General features: G+C 31.6%; 1 protein-coding gene across 1 annotated transcript in view; it reads right to left on the bottom strand.

Annotated features, from left to right (window-relative positions):
• Positions 1 to 17,105, bottom strand: part of LOC129942558 (neuropeptide CCHamide-2) — a 52,959-nt gene extending 35,854 nt beyond the window's left edge. Inside the window, exon 1 of the mRNA XM_056051555.1 lies at positions 16,646 to 17,105. The gene's annotated coding sequence lies outside the window, so the exon portion shown is untranslated. The remainder of the gene's footprint in view (positions 1 to 16,645) is intronic.
• Positions 17,106 to 18,852: the final 1,747 nt, after the last annotated feature.

Here is an 18,852-nt window from a genome sequence, read left to right as displayed (position 1 = left end):
TAATAAAATGTAATGTTATTAATTTATTATAAAGTGGTCATAATATCGTTGACTGAACTTATTGAAAATAATATTTAAAGGCCGCAATTTGTTTTAAACATAATATTAATTCATTGTAACAACAAAAAATAATATATTATAATATTGTTATAAAACAGTTTCCAGAGTATGTTTTATTTCAGATGTAACAACGTTTACGCCCGGAAATATTAAAACAGAAGCTTAGAAATACAGGTAGAACTTTTTCACAACCTTCGACTAACTAACTTTTTAATAATAAGTAAGCAACAACTGGTATATTTTTACTAACAACTTTAACTGAAATATAATAGTTTAAAAACGTGTTAAATCAAAAAGTTACACATATTTTTCGATTTACAAGATCAAAACAGTTTTATAACCATACATGTTGCAGATTACTCCTATATAACTCAAAAATAACAAATTTTTGTTATAAATCGAATTCTGTGCTACTAGGGCTTGTATTATGAATTACTTTAAAGAGTAGGTATAGAGAATTTATGTGTAGCTGTCAAAAAATGCAATACTTAAGGGCTTGCCAGTACCCGTGGTATGATGGTTAGTGCATTGGACTGTCATTCGAGAGGTCTTGGGTTTGACCCCTGCCTGTGCCACCTAAAGTTTTATTCAAGAGTAATTTTTGTCATGATAAAGTGTTTTCTCAAATTAGCCGTTCGGATAAGGCATATAAACTGTAGGTCCCCTCAATTTCTGATAACATTACTCGCACACAAGAATCGTAGAGAGTTGTAAGTCACTAGGCCCTGGTTTTTTACGGGCTGTTGAGCCACCTAATTTATTTAATTTATAAAGGGCTTGTTGTAGCTATCATTGTTATTCAATGGAATTTTTTTTCATGCAGTGTCCTAGCTACGATATTAAAACTGTCCTGAGCGATTTTAATGCCAAGCTAGGAAGGGAAGATATCTTTGGTGGAATAATTGGGAAAAAGAGCCTGAACCACAACACTTCCGACAGTGGATTCAGGCTCATAGATTTTACTGTCGTTGCCGTTTTACACGAGAACTTGGAGATCTCCAGATCAATCTACTGTCAACCAGATTGACCATATTGCGATCGACGCCAGACACACTTCCAGCATCATGGATGTCCGAACTTTCCGAGGAGCTAACATCTAACCGAATGTTGCAAACACGAAAGTGAAAACATCATAGTGGAATCGAAGTCAATGACGATATGGAAAACCACTTCTGCAGACTGCACAACGGCAACAACGAACCGAATTCCGCTGCAAGGCAGGATGATCCATTCAACATAGACGACGAAAGCCGACAATCCCGTCCTCCCGACTTAGACGAAGTAAAGATTGCCATATCTAAGTTGAAGTCTAATAAAGCTTGAATGCCGATCTCTTTAAAGAACCTGAAGCTAAGTTGGTTAGGAGCATGCACCAACTTATCTGTAAGATATGGCCGGAAGAAAGCATGCCTGATGAATGGAACCACAGTATTGTTTGTCCGATTCTAAAAAAAGGAGATCCTCTAAGCTGCATCAACTATAGAGGAATCAGTCTACTTAACATCGCCTATAAAATCTTCTCTGCCGTAATATGTGAACGTATAAAGACCATCGTCCTTAACAGTGTAGTTTTAGACCAGGAAAGTCCACAGTCGATCAAATATTCACATTACGGCAGACCCTGGAAAAAACCCAAGAACTCCGAATCGACACCCACCATCTTTTCATCGATTTCAAGGCCTCATATGACAGCATCTACATGGACGAACTCTATATAGCCATTTCTAGTTTTGGCATCCCTGCCAAACTCGTCCGTTTGTTCTGGATGACCATGGAGAATTCACACTGCTCAATAAAAGTTGGAAGCAACTTAACAGAACCTTTCGATGTCAAAAAATGATTTAGACGAGGTGATGTGCTGTCATGCGATTTTCAAACATCGTACTTGAAAGAATAGTGCAAAGCTCTCACGTCAACACTAGAGGTCAATCTTTCAAAAGTCTGTCCAATTAGTAGCTTATGCTGACGACTTTGACACTATGGGAAGAACTCAGCGTGATGTCAATGGAGCTTTTGTGAGTATTAAGCCAGAGGCGACAAAAATGGGTTAAACGGTTATTGAGGGCAAAACAAAGTACACACTGCCATCATCATAACAGATGGTACTTACAACACCGACGTCTCGGTCAAAACGTCACCATCGACAGACGTAACATTGAGGTAGTTAAGGACTTCGTCTACCTAGGCTCCGCTATAAACGCAGAAACGCACAAATGAAGAATAGCTTTTGCTTACCGCTGATTCTTTGGGCTAAGAAAGCTATTGAGTTGGAAAGCAACCAAAGATTCGTTATATAATACCTTCAACAACTCTGCCCTGCCTACGGTGAAGGAGTATAGACTATGACAAAAGCGGATGAAAGCGGATGGTCTCTTTCGATAGAAAAGTTCTTCGCATGATCTACGGTCTTGTATGCATAAAAGCTGAGTGGAGGAGAAGTTTCAACGACAAGCTGTACGGGCTGTACAGTGACGTAAACTTATCCAGAAGGATAAACGTGCAACATTTGAAATGGCTAGGTTGGATGCTTGTTCCCAGAAAGTCTTAGATGACGAGCAGTATAAAAGTCATCTCACCCAACTTGGAATGAGCAACTTTAGACATCTTACCAGGGACCGAGATGGAGAAGTTTGTTGGTTAAGGCCCTAGTTCACACATGGCTGTAGCTCTACTTTAAGTAAGTAAGTTAAATAATAGATAATATCATCCTATCAGTGTAAGGTTTGGTTTAAATGGCTTAAGCCAGTTGTTGGTCCATTGTGGTACCACATACATTTTGACCATTCCATTAATACACTGATCGAAATTAAAAAAAGGCATTAATAACCACTATACATGATTTATTTTTTTTTACATAGTTTCAAAGCCAAAGTGATTAAAAACTGCCAACTTTACTTTTATAACTTTTAAATCAAAATCTAAGTATACACCTATCCTTATCAAAACTATTAACAAAACTTAAAAACAACAGTAGTTATCACCTCGTATAAGTTAAGTATATTCTTTGTATATAAAAACAAAGGTATATTTAAGTACTTTGCTCACCACTTAAATTATTATTCATCAACAGAGTTTATAGCAACTGATAGCAACCAGATGTAGTTAATTTATGCAATTTCGCATAGTTTTTATTGTTGTTATTGACGTTTATAAATCGCATATTGATAAAGTATGTAATATAAGTTCGGGACTACCCCCAAGTTACAAACTATAAAAAATCTTTGATAAGATAAGTGCATCTGGGAATTTATTCAAAGTTAAGTTTTGTTTTTGTCGGATGAGCTTTTGTATGATAAGGAAGAGGTCCCTTAAGGGCATTTTTATTATAAAACAATAAAAAATGTTAGGTATATAAAAAAATAATTATTAAATAAAAATAAAAATTAAAAACAATTTAATCAAGGTTAGATGTTAACACGCTTACCCAACAATTAAACTTGTTTATATTTTGATAATGATGTTTGATAGACTTCATCTTAGTTAGTAATTTATCAATATATTGATTAGCAAACAAACAAACTTGGCAGACAATTTGTGTTTTTTAAGCTCAGTTGCCAAAAACGGAAAAATATCGCAATCAGTGCTTCTAGTAGATATTATTAATGTAAGCATTTTATTTAAAAGTTTAATAGTTAACCATTAAAATATTTATTTAAAAATAATATTGTTGACTTGGTTTTGTGATTGAACCGAAAGACTTTAACAGAAAGATTAGCGACATTAAAAGTAAGGCAAAAAAACTGCTATTTGTGTGTACCTAATAAAATTCTAATTTTTTTTTTTTTAAAACGTATTGAAATTGAAAAAAATCACTACAAAAATGTCAAATATAATAAAACGGCAAGATTTTCTTCCTGGCAATAAGATCGCAGTTTTGCACTGGGTTTTGATGGCCTTTATGCAAATATAACTTTAAAATTAACTTATCACCGTATCACGTATATTTACGAACTAGCTTTTTCAATAAAATCCGTGATGGGTTTCCAAATCTATTATCCCTTTCTTCAATATTCGGTTGAAATATTTATAATATTTCATATAAAAAAAAACTTAAGTAAACGCTAAACCATCTTTGCTAAACCGTTTTTCAACAGAAAAAAGTTTTGTCTACACAATTCTATTGTATCCATTTTTGAAATAAATTGAAAAATATAAAATTAATGTTTAACAGTTGAGCAAACATTGTTAAATATTAAAGTTTGGATTCGAAATCGGGATCAAAAATTAGGTATTTTTAACCACTATTCTCAAAATTTCATATAAACTCAAAAAAAAGACTCATAACTAATGAGAATTTACTCGTTTTTTTCAGAATTCTTTAAACGGCATATTTGAATAGAATGACGTGGAAGTATAATGTAAGGTCGTAATTCGCATATTATGCAGTGTATTTTGCAGTCTCAGGTTGTAAGACCAAATAACTTTTGGATTTCGTGCCACAACGAAAACACCGGCTAAACTTCAATTTTTCAAGAAAGGTACACTGGATAAGTTTATGCTTAATTATGTGATCCCAATTGGCGCCCGAGATCTTGTGATTTAACAACTTTAACATTTTTTCTTTGAGGGGACGTACAAGAGAAGGTCTTTGCCAATGCTCCATAATTGCTTCTAAAATAAAGCGGTGTTCTAGTTTTTTTGGTGCAAAATTTGAAAAAAAACTAATTGTAAAGGGTTTAAAAATTTACAAGTTAGCAATTTTCCTCCAACATTTTAAACCTTTCCTTCTAATTGCTTTTTATTAAAAAACGAGACATGTTTGGATGTCTTAAAAGTGACACTTCGTGAAAATAAACAATGAAAATACGCTTAAAGTAATACCCATGTCATGATGGTTAGTGCGTTGGACTGTCATGCCAAAGGTCTTGGGCTCGATCCCTGCCTTTGGCATCTAAAGTTATTTTTCACGAGTACTGCCTCTTAGGAGGAATTGACAAATTCTCCAAGAGCAATTCTTGTCATGAAAAGCGCTTTCTCAAATTAGCCGTTCCGGCTTTAAACTGTAGCTCCCATCCATCCCTGACAACAGTACTCGCACACAGGAATGGTTGATAGTTGTAAGACACTAGGCCCTAGTTCTCAAAGGACTGTTCTGCCACCTAATTTATTTTATTTTTTTAAATTAGAATTTAAAGGGATAGTAAGATATTAAAATCGTTTAAAATTAAGCTGATCATCTTTTAAGCTTAGTAAATTGGTAAAAGTGACTTTAATATTTTACTTAATCGTCTGAAATTTTGGGCCTTTAAATTTTCAAAGGCGAACTTCAATGTAATTTTTTTTTTTTAATTCACAAGCACTCAAGGGATTATTATTACCCTTTATATGTTTATATTTAAACACAGTGCGAGCGTTAGGAAAATAGGGAAGGATTTAAGAGGAGATACCGATGCACATTGGTCTTAAAGTTCTGAGCATCAAAATGGGAGAGAAGAACAGAGTTGGCCAAAGCATTCCACATTCTCGATGTGCGGTTTAAGAAAGAATCTCTATACTTGACAGTACGACCGAAATCGAGCTCAAGCGTAAACTGATGAAAATTATTAGAAGTGCGATTATTACGGCTGAATAGATTAAGGGGTGGAATGCAACTGGCTAATTCGACAGAACATTGTTTGTAAAAATATCTATAAAACAACGAAACATTGCGACTGTGTTCTAGCGATGTAAATGTTTCGATTATAGTTCTGTCGCCTATCATTTTTAAAGCCCTTTTTTGAATTCTATCCAAGAGATTTAAACTTGTTTTGGAGGCACCTGCCCAAATATGGGAATTATATTCAAGCTTGGGACGGAAAAAAGCTTTGTAGATTACAGCCAGATCAGAAGGGATGCAAAATTTCTTGTCGGTGTCGGAGAAATTCTAGACACCTGGCATCATTTTTGGCGATATCGAATATGTGATCATTCCATAAAAAGTGATTTGTAATACACATACCAAGTACTGATAGTTGATTGGTTTCCTGGATGCAAGTGCTACTCATAGATAGTGGCATCGGGGTGCGTTACGCTTTAACGACAGGAGACAGCATTGAGTTTTCGAAGCGGTTTTTGATTCCACATTGGACAATGCTGCCAAGATCAGAATTTAATGAGCTTATTATAAGCTGCCGTTGAATTTCCACATCCGAAAGACAAGGATGTGAATCTGCAAACGAATATTAAATGCTGAGAGTACTGTCGTCGGCGAAACAGTTAAATGGATTAGAAGTGACAGGCAAAAGATCGTTTATGAATATAAGGAAGAGAGTCGGAGACAAAACGGAGCCATGAATTTCAGACTTGAAACCATCTAATACAACTTGTATTGAAGGGTTAGAAAGGTAATTTCTAATCAAACGATGAAGAGATTCATCAATACCAAATGCCCGCTTTTTCGATAAAAGTGCAAGATACTAGACTTTATCAAATGCCTTTGAAATATCAAGTGCAATAATCTTACTTTCTCCAAAACGATGTAAAAATTTGTTCCACTGTTCGGTGAGATGAACCATGAGATCACCAGTGGACCTATTGCTACGAAAACCATACTGTCGGTCATTAAGAAACTTCCCTTCTTCGAGATATTTCTTGAGCTGATAATTAATCAGCGTTTCCATGACCTTGGAAAGAAGGTACGTAAATGCAATTGAACGATAGTTTAAGGGGGAGGAGGATTCGCCTTTTTTAGGGACAGGCTGGACGAATGCAATTTTCTATCCACTCGGGAAGAGACCTGTAGAATAGGATAGGTGGAAAAGTTTACTCAGTGGTTTTGCCAGCGTTGAAGAACACCTCTTCAAAACAATAGGGGGAATACTATTCGGGCCAGTGGATTTGTGTATGTCAAGGTCTTTCAGTACTCTTGCGACTGCACGAGTGCGAAAGAGGTTCGTTCCATAGAATCATTTACGCTCTCAATAACAGGAGGACTCATGACACTATCCGGTAGCGTCGAATTAACAGCAAAATGTGCTGCAAGCAAATTGGCTTTATCAATCGAGCTTACATATGGAGTGTCATTGTGGACGAGCGTTGGAACTGAGGATGACGTGGTGTTTCGTACGTTTTTTACCAATGACCAGAAATTTTTACTACCTTATTCCGGTTTTCCTCAGTCGGGTTGGCTTTATAAAGCGGAAACTTACATCTCTGAACCTAATAACCTTTTTACAGCTCGAATCAAACCATGAGTTCTCTTTGGGTTTGATAGATTGCACCCTATTCGGGATAAAATTTCTCATTCCGCAAAGAATTAAGTCTGTAATCATATCTGCACTGGGATCCACGTCACTATCGAGGATGGATAGTGACCAGTTAAAGTTCCTGAAGAATTCGTTGAGACCGTCCCAGTTGGCTTTCTCACATTTCCAAACGGTTCTTATAGGATCGACATGAGAATTTTGCAGACACGATACAATGGTGTGATGTGCCTAGAGGCGGTATTACACTGATTTTGTATTTATTAGGGTCAGAGGTAGGTCAGAAATAATAATTTTCTTGAATATCTTTTGATTTAACTCTTAATTTTTCAAATCGGAACCTTGAACAAAAGTACTCGAGTTTCGTGTCTTTTATTTAAGAAAGTTTTAGCAGATTCATTAAATTTACTAGAATACCCAAATATATATTCAGCCAAAGCTTCCGTGGTACAAGAAGGAATTAATAAATCTACATAATAAAAATAAAACGTAAAATTTTTAACAAATTTAAGCAAAGTAATGGTAATTTAGACTTATCTAATTAGAGAAAAATGTGAAGAAACTGTGCTTTTTACTCTTAATAAATTCCTTCACAGGTTTTATATAATATATTCACATAATAACGCCACGATACTCAAAGTAAATGACATTTGGTGACACCCTGGCACATCATCATCATCACTTCTTAGTCTATTTTCTCTTGTATTTCAATCCGTTTATTCACCTGTTAGAAACAATAGTTCGCTCCTGGACAACTCAATTTCTCGCCTTGATATAGGAGGATTAAAACTCAGTTTTTATTAAATATATTCAGGACTCCAGTCCTTAGAGCTCCAAACTATACCTAAAGCTGATAGTATGCACTCTGTTTTGTTAAAAATGTTGCTAAGTCCATATGCTATCGTTTGTGTATTTCTATTTCAGTTCAATTTTTTTTCTCAAATTATGTGTTAAATTCGCTTAGAGGTAAGAACCAAGTAGATACGATAAATTCTAATTTCAGTCAAGCTTTTGATTCGGTGGTTCATTCCACTTTAATATACAAATTAAAAACTTTATGGTTTCCATTCTACTCTCCTTGATCGGTTCTCATCTTGTTTAATGAGAAGACCTCTTAAACTTATAATAAATATCACTTTTTCGAGATCTATACAATACAGCTCAGGTGTTCCTCAAGGAAGCCATTTGGGTCCGCTTCTCTTTAATATTTTTATAAATTATATAACTCCAGTGATAACAAATTAGCTTTGACTAAACGCATTGACTCCAATGTATTATCTTGTGAAGAAATAGTTAAGATTTAGGTGTTAAACTGTAATAATTTATATCCCTTAAGTCACATGGATTATGTAAATGCAAGGGCGAACTTAGTTGTATGATTAATAAAACGAAATTGTGTTGATTCCGCTGATTATGAGATATTACCACAATTTTGCGCCTATATAATATCTTTTCTGAGATCTGTATTTGGAATCCGTGTTTTTTAAACGCGATCTGATTTAACGGTGAAGTGGACTTCTATTTCAGATTACAAACCAAGATGTCTTTTAAATCAAGAAGAAATATTCATGATATAATGCTTGTGAGTGATGCTCTAAGTTATTACGTACACTGCAGGCCAATAGAATAGGTTCGCAGGTTTTCAAGATAAAAGGCGTTTTGCTTTAGAATAAAGCTTTGCAAAACGCTTTTTTCTTTTGTATTCTGAAATCATGTCTTATTAATAATCATCTATATACAAGGAAGAGACAAAGAAAAATGTTTAAACGGTACATTATGAAATGGAATTAAAAAAGAGCATTTCCCATCGGTCAATAGAATAGGTTTATCTGCTTTAAAGTTAGTTCTGGATCAGAGTTTGTAAAGATCAGTGCCTGAAATTTTTACAAAGTGAAGTAAAATTATTCAAAATACAATTTAAAAAAAAATGGGACGAGCACAGAGCCTTTATTTGGAAGAAAAAAATTAAATCAATCTGCACATAGAAAACAGTTTAAAGTGCGCTTTTAATTGGAAATAAATTGGAAGATCGCAAAATGTTGTTAGCAATTTTTTAAAAAATATTGTCAGTCAGCTCCTCAAATAAAACATCATCTGGAACAACAGCAAGCATTTCCAATGTTAATGAGTGACTGGGAGTGCCCCAAACATCAAGCAAATGAAACTGAAAAAGAAGCCTCCACATAACCCACAAAGAAAGGAAAAGCAGGCGCCACATATAATGGAAAAAGTAGTGTCAGTTTGTCGTTTTCACGGATTAAAAAAAATAATCTCGGTGGCCCGGACGGGTTTAATTATTATTACCATGATCTACGAAAAGAAAAATTATTTTTGCTGTGACATTATAGCCGTGAAGGTGGTGTTATGTTTTGGGGTGCAATATCGTATTTTAGAACTATTGAGCTTTAATTTCCATCATCACGAATGACGGCAAATTCATACAATAGCATTCTGGAAAGGGCTTTTCCGAAATTCAATGAAATGTTTGGATCCATTTAATGAACTTTTCAGCAGGATAAACCAGCAAAATGTTGGATTATTGGAATGGCCTCCCTACTCGTCCGTGAAGTCTACAAGTCTGGGCAACAATTTGAAGACGCAAAATCAATAACAACAGCAATAAAACAAGCTTGGACAAAATGTTTATAAATTGTTTTTAAAATATGTATGTATTATTTAATGCCAAATAGAATTTTTCATTTTATCTATATTTTCCCAATGAATACAGGTCAACCTATTCTATTGACCGATCAGAATGGCAATTTATTTGAATACATTGCAGGAAACGTTTAATTTCAACGTAATTATTGTTTTCGATTTAACTCTTTCTTATAAATAGGTAAGTAGATATACATGCTTTGAAAATTCACCGACAAAAATATTCAATCAATTGCTTTTTTGAAGAAAAAATAGCTCCTCGTTATTGGAAATGGTGTGAACCTATTGTATTGACCGGCAGTGTATGTACATAGTCCATCTTTGCTTTTAATTATACCAATTTATGTTCTGTCAAGAGCCTTCCATGGCACAAAATGCCTCTTTGAACCGATTTGTTGATTTTTAAGGGAATTCAATATAGTTTGTTATTACTTGATAATTAAATATTGCATTACTTTAATTTTTAAGATCAGATCTATTAGCTTTAAGCTTTTTAATTTCATTAAAAGGATTTAGTGCTGCAACTGTTGTCTAAATAAAATTAATCCAATAATTAACATAACAATCCATTAAGTATAATCAAATCAATATTTGGCAAAAAAAATATAAAATGAGAAGGTCAAAAGTATTTATAAACAGAAGTTAACTTTTTATTGTGTGTAACAAGAAAAAAAAAACATTTAAAAAGTCAACAAAACCATGAAGGATTTTATGTTAGCCTAGGGATGTGTGTTCATATCTTATCTTAGAATGTTCTTTTATTAGATGAATAAACATATAGATGCTTAAAATTATGTATTACGTTTTACTACAAAAGTTAAAATATTTCTTTAAGCATAAAGAAAGAAATTATCACATAATGCATTAAATTCGTAAGGATTTAGCGTAATTATGTTATGAAAAAGTTATGTTTTTTAATTTTTTTCTACTCAAAAATACATTTTGGAATATAAATTCGAGAATATCTAATTTAAGTACTAGGACTCTTCTATCATAACAAACTTGGTTATTATTTAAAATAAAAATTATACCATAAAATTATCTCTAAGAAGTCATATACCTACTGCTCATAAGAACTATTATAATTATTTCCATTAAGTGCTCTCAATATAGATACATTATTAAATATTGTTATTTTTTAGGTTATTTAATTACTTGCATGAGTGACTAGTGCTAATATAATGTTGTCTTAAACGAAGTTTTGTGGGAACTTCGTGATTTAATCTGTAAAATGTTTGGACTCAATATATGTACATATACATATAATAAAGAATAACATAATGAAGGTGATAAAGTCAAAATAATTCATGAAATCTTGTGATGTTACTTATTTATTCTTTGAAACCTGTGGCAAACAAGTACACACATAAGTAAAATTAAATATTTACGGATAAAACTTTTGTCAGTTGTTTAACAAAGGCAACTTGAACATTAACCCTGTAACTTCACTTCATATAGATATATATTTATATATATATATTTAGTATTTGAAAGAAATCAGTGATTGGATTGGGTGCATTCCACATCTTGAGGAATTGATGAGTTAAATAAATAGAAGTTTTGTTGGGAATAATACCGAAAAGATTTAGGTTTGCTAAAATATGCATAATACTCAACGAGAAAATACTATTTATCTAAAAGACATCCAAAACGAGACTTTATATTTTGGAACTAAATTTAAAGAATCTCTCAACAGTCTCGTAGGCTTTGTTAATGCATTCGAGTTTTGAAGTTTTAACACACAAAAAGTTATTTTTATTCATTTTTTGAAATGTTAAAAAATGCATTTTTAAATTGCTTTAATGTAAGGAAAAGATCTTGAAAAACGTTTGAAATGAAATATGACATGAACTTTAAAATATGAAGAAACATAACACGATGTTCTTATTTTCTCAAAGTTTAATTATTTATGACAATAATCGGGATAGTAAGCCTATACAGTTGTACAGTTTTCGTTTTTCAATTTTTGGAAATAATTAGTTAAATGTCATTTAAATGAAGCATGATTCTTAAGTGAAAGAAGTCTTTGAACACTTGTTTAAAATTATATTCATATAATTGAGATTATTTAAGCATTTTACATCTCAAGGTGAAATCAAATCGGGTATTTTAATATTTATCAGATAATATTAATTACAAGAACCGTAAGAGATATCAAAAGATGCAGAAAGGACATTTATTTTTAGGCTCCAGTTATAGCTATCATTGAAATCGATCAGTAAAAATGTTTGAATCAATATTTGACGGTCTTTCCCTTTGATTAGAAATGAAAATTATATACTGATCGATCGAAAATCACACAAAGATTTTTTTTTTGGGAAAAAACATTAAATAGCGCATTTATTTTTGGCTAAAAATGTGTTTTTCTATTTTCCGGTCTGAAATTAATTTTCCAGAACAGCTTCTTTTATGTCCAAAAATGGAACGAATCGTTCCAATGATTTGTGTTTCAATTTCACTCAATTTCAATGAAAGATTTCTGTCAGCAAAACTTTTTCGCTGGATTTCAACCAGGAAATTTGTTTCAATGACAGAAATGTTTAATGATAGCTATAAACGACTTGTCTTAAAAATATCAAAGTTTGTTTTCAATGATGAAAACCAAACATAGCTATAATTGGCACCTCAAAAATTAGGTTGACACCAACAAGCGGTTATATTTCATAAATAAAAAAACTGAAAAAAAAACATATTTGTCCTTTCGAATATTCTGCGAACAAAAAAAATACAACTTAAAGTTGGATAAACATTTATTTTCGATTCGAATATTTTCGAAACAATTTAAGATATTGTTAAACAATTAAGTAAAATGTAAAAGTCATTTTAAGCAATTTACTAGGCTTAAAGGATGATTTAAACAATTTTAACATCTTATTATCTTTTAACAATTTGCTAAAGTTAAAATCAAGGAATGACTACTTTAACGTTTAGCAATTCTTATAAGAGCAGTGGATGGAATGGTCCAGGCAACAGTTGAAAATTCCAAATAATAGGTCCGTTTAAGCGTATTTGCGTATTTCTACTACTTTTACGAATTGTTACTTTTAAGACATGTTTGGATACTCGTTCTTTAATTAAAGTCAATAAGCAATTTACTAGTTAGCAAAAGGGTAAGAAAAGTTTAAAGTTGCTAACTAGTAAATTAATAAACGCTTAATATTAGGTTGTTTAAATTTTGTGCTATTGTTTCCAAAATTTAGTAAGTAAAATACAATTGAAAATTTCGAATTATAAACGAAGGTTTTGACTTTAAAACTATTTCATTCTATACAAAATTTTGTGGTGAACTTAATATTATGTTCTTAAAAAACTCAATCGACTTTTTTTCTAAGAAATAAAAACTTTTAAAAAATGCGGGTAAATTGGTAATGGTTTTAAATAAAGTATTATGAAAACAAACAAAAATATGCTGGCTTTCGACATCTGTCAAACTAAGTTGTTAAACAATTTTTTTTTTCAGTTGAAAGTCTTACATTAATTACAAATTGTTAAAATCAAATGATAACAGTCTTTTCCTTACTTGCTATTGAAGAATACGACTTGGAGAATATGTGGTCTTAAAAAGACGGTGCCAATATGTGGTCTTAATAAGACGGTGGCCGTGTAATTTCTTGTCGTGGCAAAATCAACTGGAACAAGCCAAAAAAAAATATTATTTAGAAGTTTTGAGTGCAATGCCCCAAAAAAACACAGAGTTTTACTTAAAGTAGTAATCAAAAGCTTTAATGAGTAAAATTCCGATGGTAAAAAAGGTGTCCCATTGCCTTATATAATTTTTATAATTATAATATTTATAATTATTTAATAACTAATCAAAACTATTTAAATTGTGATGTGATACCAAACTACTTTAATTTTGAACAAAATTTGAACGATTTTTTTTTAAATTGAAAAACTCAATGAAATAATTGTCACTTCGGATATTTTACGAATTAAAAATGATTTCATCTCCAAAATAATTTTGTGCAACGGAAATGTTTTTAACATCTGGAAAAATGTTTAAAAAAAAAACAAATTGACAGTTTTTTTATTAAATTACAAATTTAAAAAAAAACATTACTCAAAGTTGGTAAAAATTGATTTTTGTCAAAAAAATCTTTTCAAAGTTTTAAGATTATAGCTTTCAACCAATTTAAACTTATAAGCAATATTGCTTTTAACTTTCGGTAAAATTTGTACAAAATATAAAAACCTACACAAAAAAATTAATAAAAGTTGGTAAAAATTGATTTTCGATATATTTTCAAAACTTTGAGATATTAGCTTTAGGCTATTTTTTTTTTTTTTTTTTTTATAATTTGCAGGCACTCAAGGGGTTATTAGTACCCTTAATATGTTTATATTTAAACACAGTGCGAGCATTAGGAAAATAGGGAAGGATTAAAAAGGAGATACCGGTGCACATTGGTCTTAAAGTTCTGAACATCAAAATGGGAGGGAAAAACAGAGTTGGCTAAAGCATTCCACATTCTCGATGTGCGATTTAAGAAAGAATCTCTATACTTGACAGTACGCCCGAAATTGAGCTCAAGGGTAAACTGATGAGCATTCCTAGAAGTACGAGTATTACAGCTGAACTGTTAAAGGGGTGGAATACAACTGGTTTGTAAAATTTACTGGTTTGTAAAAATATCGATAAAACAACGAAAGGCATAAAAAATTGCGGCGGCGTCCTAGCGATGTAAATGTTTCGATTATAGTTCTATTGCCTATTATTTTTAAAGCCCTTTTTGTACTCTATCCAAAAGATTTAAATTTGTTTTAGGAGCACCTGCCCAGATATGCGAATTATATTCAAGCTTTAGACGAATGAAGGCTTTGTTTATTACAGCCAAATCAAAAGGGGTGACTAATGTCTTGTTCCGTTGTTGGTGAATTTTAGTTATTTGTTTTAGAAAAAGAAAAACAAAAGACTGATATGAAATGGTTTTCGACTCAAGTATTATGGGAACAAACAAAGGTATTGAGTTTGAATTTTGTTGTCTTACATAAAATGTTGTTATTATCATTTTATTAATTTGGGAAAATTGATATTTAAGTTAAAACCTAGGAATGTAATTTATGATTTTTATGTGCTAAAACTTTTAAGAATAGAGTCTTAATGTACAGAAATAATCAGATCTTTTAAGAATAAAATTCCCATTTAAAAGACGAAACTTTTATAATAACAGAAATTAAATGCTATTACCCAATGATGCAAAAAGGTGTCGCAGTTCGAGCCGGTATCTTCCTTTCTTTGTAATAATCCAAAGATACATATTTAGCAAATAAATCAAAATTATTCAATTAACAGACATACATTTTGAACTTGTGTCATTCTTAGGTTTTCTTTTTGTAAACGTCGTTCACCCCATGAATAATAATGTTGGAAGAAGGAAGCTACACGAAATCATTACGTCAATCTTTAAACGTCAATATAATTCCATTACCACGAAAACTGAAATTTCTTTGCAAATTTGCTTTTGGGAACACACAATTCTTCATCGTTTTTTTCATAATTAAGGCAATATTTTCAACAAATGTTTGAAGAAGTCAAATTTAAAAAATTATTAGTGGAATTAATTTTGTTTATTTTGGTTCGTCAAAATTTGAACTTCTATAAAATTGTTATTCTCGATACCCAAATGTAAAAGCTTATTGAAAGGGTTAAACAAGAAAAACATGCCATAAGGAAAGAATTCACTGGTCTTAAAACTCCAACCATTTCAGCATACAATATGTAATTCATGGAAGAAGTTAATAGGTCCTTATCCTTTATGCAGAATCAAACCTGCTTCCTTATTTCATAATAAAAATTGTGGTTAGAGAATTTTTGGATCATCTTAGAGGGCAATATATTTATTATACTCTTTTATTAATTTTTGAAAAATTATTACAAATTCTAAAAAGATTTGAAAATTGCATATAATTGTAGTATTTTTCAAGTTTAAATATCATCTAGAACTGCTTAGCTTTTATTCATGAAGATCTTGAAATGAATAGTTGTTTTGAGTTTCAACAAATTTTTAAAATAATTTTAACTCGGTTAAATAAAACAAAGTTTTAGTTCTATTATATCAGTATACAAAATAAAATTCAAATCAAACTTCTAGCGCTTATAAAATTTGTATATTTCGCTAACAATTTTTTAAGCGCTTAGTTGGTTAAGTTAAGTTGAAACTTCATTGTTAATATTTTCTAAAACCAAGCCGTTAATTTTTGATTTTTTGAAAAACTAACTTTCGTTATGGTGGTAAGTCAGTGGAAGGGCTGGTTCTATAATACGTATAACATCTTGCAAGTCAACATAATGGTTTTGAAAGTTTTTGTAATCATAAGATTAAATCGAATCTGTTTTTATCCACCATACCATCTCTTGTAAGACTATTAAAACACAATGTAAAAACGAAAACACTCCAAGCAGTATAACATCATCATAAACATACTCTGACTTCGATTAATGTTCTGAATCCCTCTTAAGAAACGTAAACGTTGTAAGTAAGTGCAGCGACACTGAATGCACTATACATCATATCATCCACCATCCCCATCCCAATACAACCCCAAGAAGCACCGCATTGTAATTGATAAAATACCATAACCAACCCAAAAGCAACAACAAAATAAAAAGGATAATTGAATTGATTGGATACTTAAGAAAATATCCTCAAGGAAGTGAATCCACGAGCTACTACATTCTTCAATATACTACAATATCAGCCAGGAATTTCATATTTTGTCGTCCTTTTTTTTTTGAACACACTTACCTTGGTTTATATGTTTTCCCTTCGTGTCCTTTTTTGAGTCTGTTTCTTTTTAGTTTCGACAAAAATCGAGTTATGGACACTCACTCTTCTCGTATAAATCGGATATCGGATACGAAACTCAAAATCGAACTTGAACCACACACTTGTTGCACAAAAATATTTATTTTTAATTTGAAAATAATCGTCCTGGCAGCGCAGCGCAGGGGAGATACGTACGAGTATGAGGAAAGGATGAAAAATATAAAAATTTATTTTCTCCGATCACCGAACACGATTTTTGGATTTTTCTTCCTTTTTTTCGTGTGTGAAACAGGACAAGATTTAAGTGCGTCCTTGGTGTAGGAAATAGAAAAACCGTTATTTATATGATTGATATCAAGCTCGTTTAGGCAACTCAGGACTCAGGAAAGTCTTAAAGTCTTTCGAATGAGTACAACTCGGCTTGTGTAAGCTACGGGATGTGAAGTTTGAATGGGAAGAATTGAGAATGCGGTTAGTATTTTATATGAACCCGAGTGCCCCATAGATACACTTAACTCGTCAGATTCTGGCCAATCAGAATCGAGAGCTTTTGCCTTTGCCTGTTGGAGAAAGTTATTACACTCTGTGCCTTAATATTTTGGTGTTTTGCAAGGAGTAGGCATCAGGAGTAGGAGGACGAGTACTCACCCACGCCACGCTACTCGGTCTGATAACAAGATTGGTGGTGGTGGTGTGGTGACGGTGAGACGCTGAGAGAAGATTCGATGGATGCCTTGACTGGTTAGGTTAAGTGGTCTCTTGATGCGGTGCGGATATACCTACTTTGCTGGTTGCAGAAACACATGTTGAATATGATAATGGGGGTGGTTGTTGTTGAATTTTCGTTACAAGAAGGATAACAAGATAAGCTTGCTCTGTTGGCCTTTATAGTGGGTGATGATTTGTTATTAAATATTTGTTCTTCGTTTATTTTTTCAAAATTTTATTTCAGTGTTATTAAAATAATTTTTGAAAGGTTAAAACTTCGTTTTGTAGAGGGTTATTTTTTATGTCATACTGACAAATGTTGTGTTTTTGTAAAGATGTAGTTTTTGATATGATAGCAATAAGTACATTGTATTAGTTAATTATAAATTACACTTAATTAAATAAATGATATTCTCTGTCATAATGCACTAAATTAGCTAAAATTAGCTTAGTTACTAAATTGTGGTAAATGATTATTGTCTATTTCATTTGCAATTAGCGAATTATGTATAAAAATCTTTTTTTGTTTTGTTTTGTGAAGTATCGAGAACGATTTAAGAGATTTTGGTTAAAAATCTGGGAAATTTCAAAAACAAAAGTTTAAAATGCAAGAAAAAATCAAATTTTGAATTTTGGGAAATACACACGTCTTGATGAGTGTGGCAGTTACTTTTTATAGACACTTTTTTAGATGATGAATCAACATTTAATGATTTATTCAAAAAATGTTGCTATTAAAATTATTAAGATGCCCTGAATTTCAATATCGCTTTTACCTTTTTTCTATCACATTAGGCTTTTAAAAAATGCCCCTTTGGAAATTCTAAAAACAAATTAAAATAGTTTTTAAGGCTAGGCTACAACTCAAAATACTTCTTAGCAATAAATTGTATGATGATTTTGAAAAGTACAAATCTTTCTTTTCAAGATACATTTTAAATCTTTTTAATATCACACTTAGTTTCTTAAATTCTAATATGTTAGAAGTGTTTTAATTTTTGAGCAAACCTTGAATTTAACACTCACATATTTTTGAAATTTTCGTTTTGGAGTTGAGTTTTAGAGCTTATTTCAAATCCACACTTTAATTGTATCTATTTATATAATATTTATAACTTAAAGAATTGTTTAGACAACAGATTCGTAACAAGAGGAACATTTATTTTAAAAGCTGTTAGCTTTTCTATGTTGAAACTGCATTAAGAAAACCTAAATGGTTTATAGTTTCTTTTGGATTTGTATAAGACAGGTAAAATCTAACAACTTATGAAGATTTTTCGAATTTTATATCAAATAATATAAATATGTCAATTAAATATTTTATTGTTAAAAAATATTTTTAATTTGCCTCCTGATAATATTTCCCCAATATTAAAAAAAAATATAATTCTATCGAAACCATTTTCCTATATTTTAATTATCACTAACAAATAGTGTTTCTCTTCATTGTTGGAAGAGTTTACACATAACTCCGATAC

The sequence above is a fragment of the Eupeodes corollae genome, chromosome 1 (genome assembly GCF_945859685.1).
Source record: "Eupeodes corollae chromosome 1, idEupCoro1.1, whole genome shotgun sequence".
In the NCBI taxonomy this organism is placed as follows: Eukaryota; Metazoa; Arthropoda; class Insecta; order Diptera; family Syrphidae; genus Eupeodes; species Eupeodes corollae.
The sequence above is the reverse complement of the archived record's forward strand: the minus strand, read 5'-3'. Positions and strand labels throughout refer to the sequence as shown.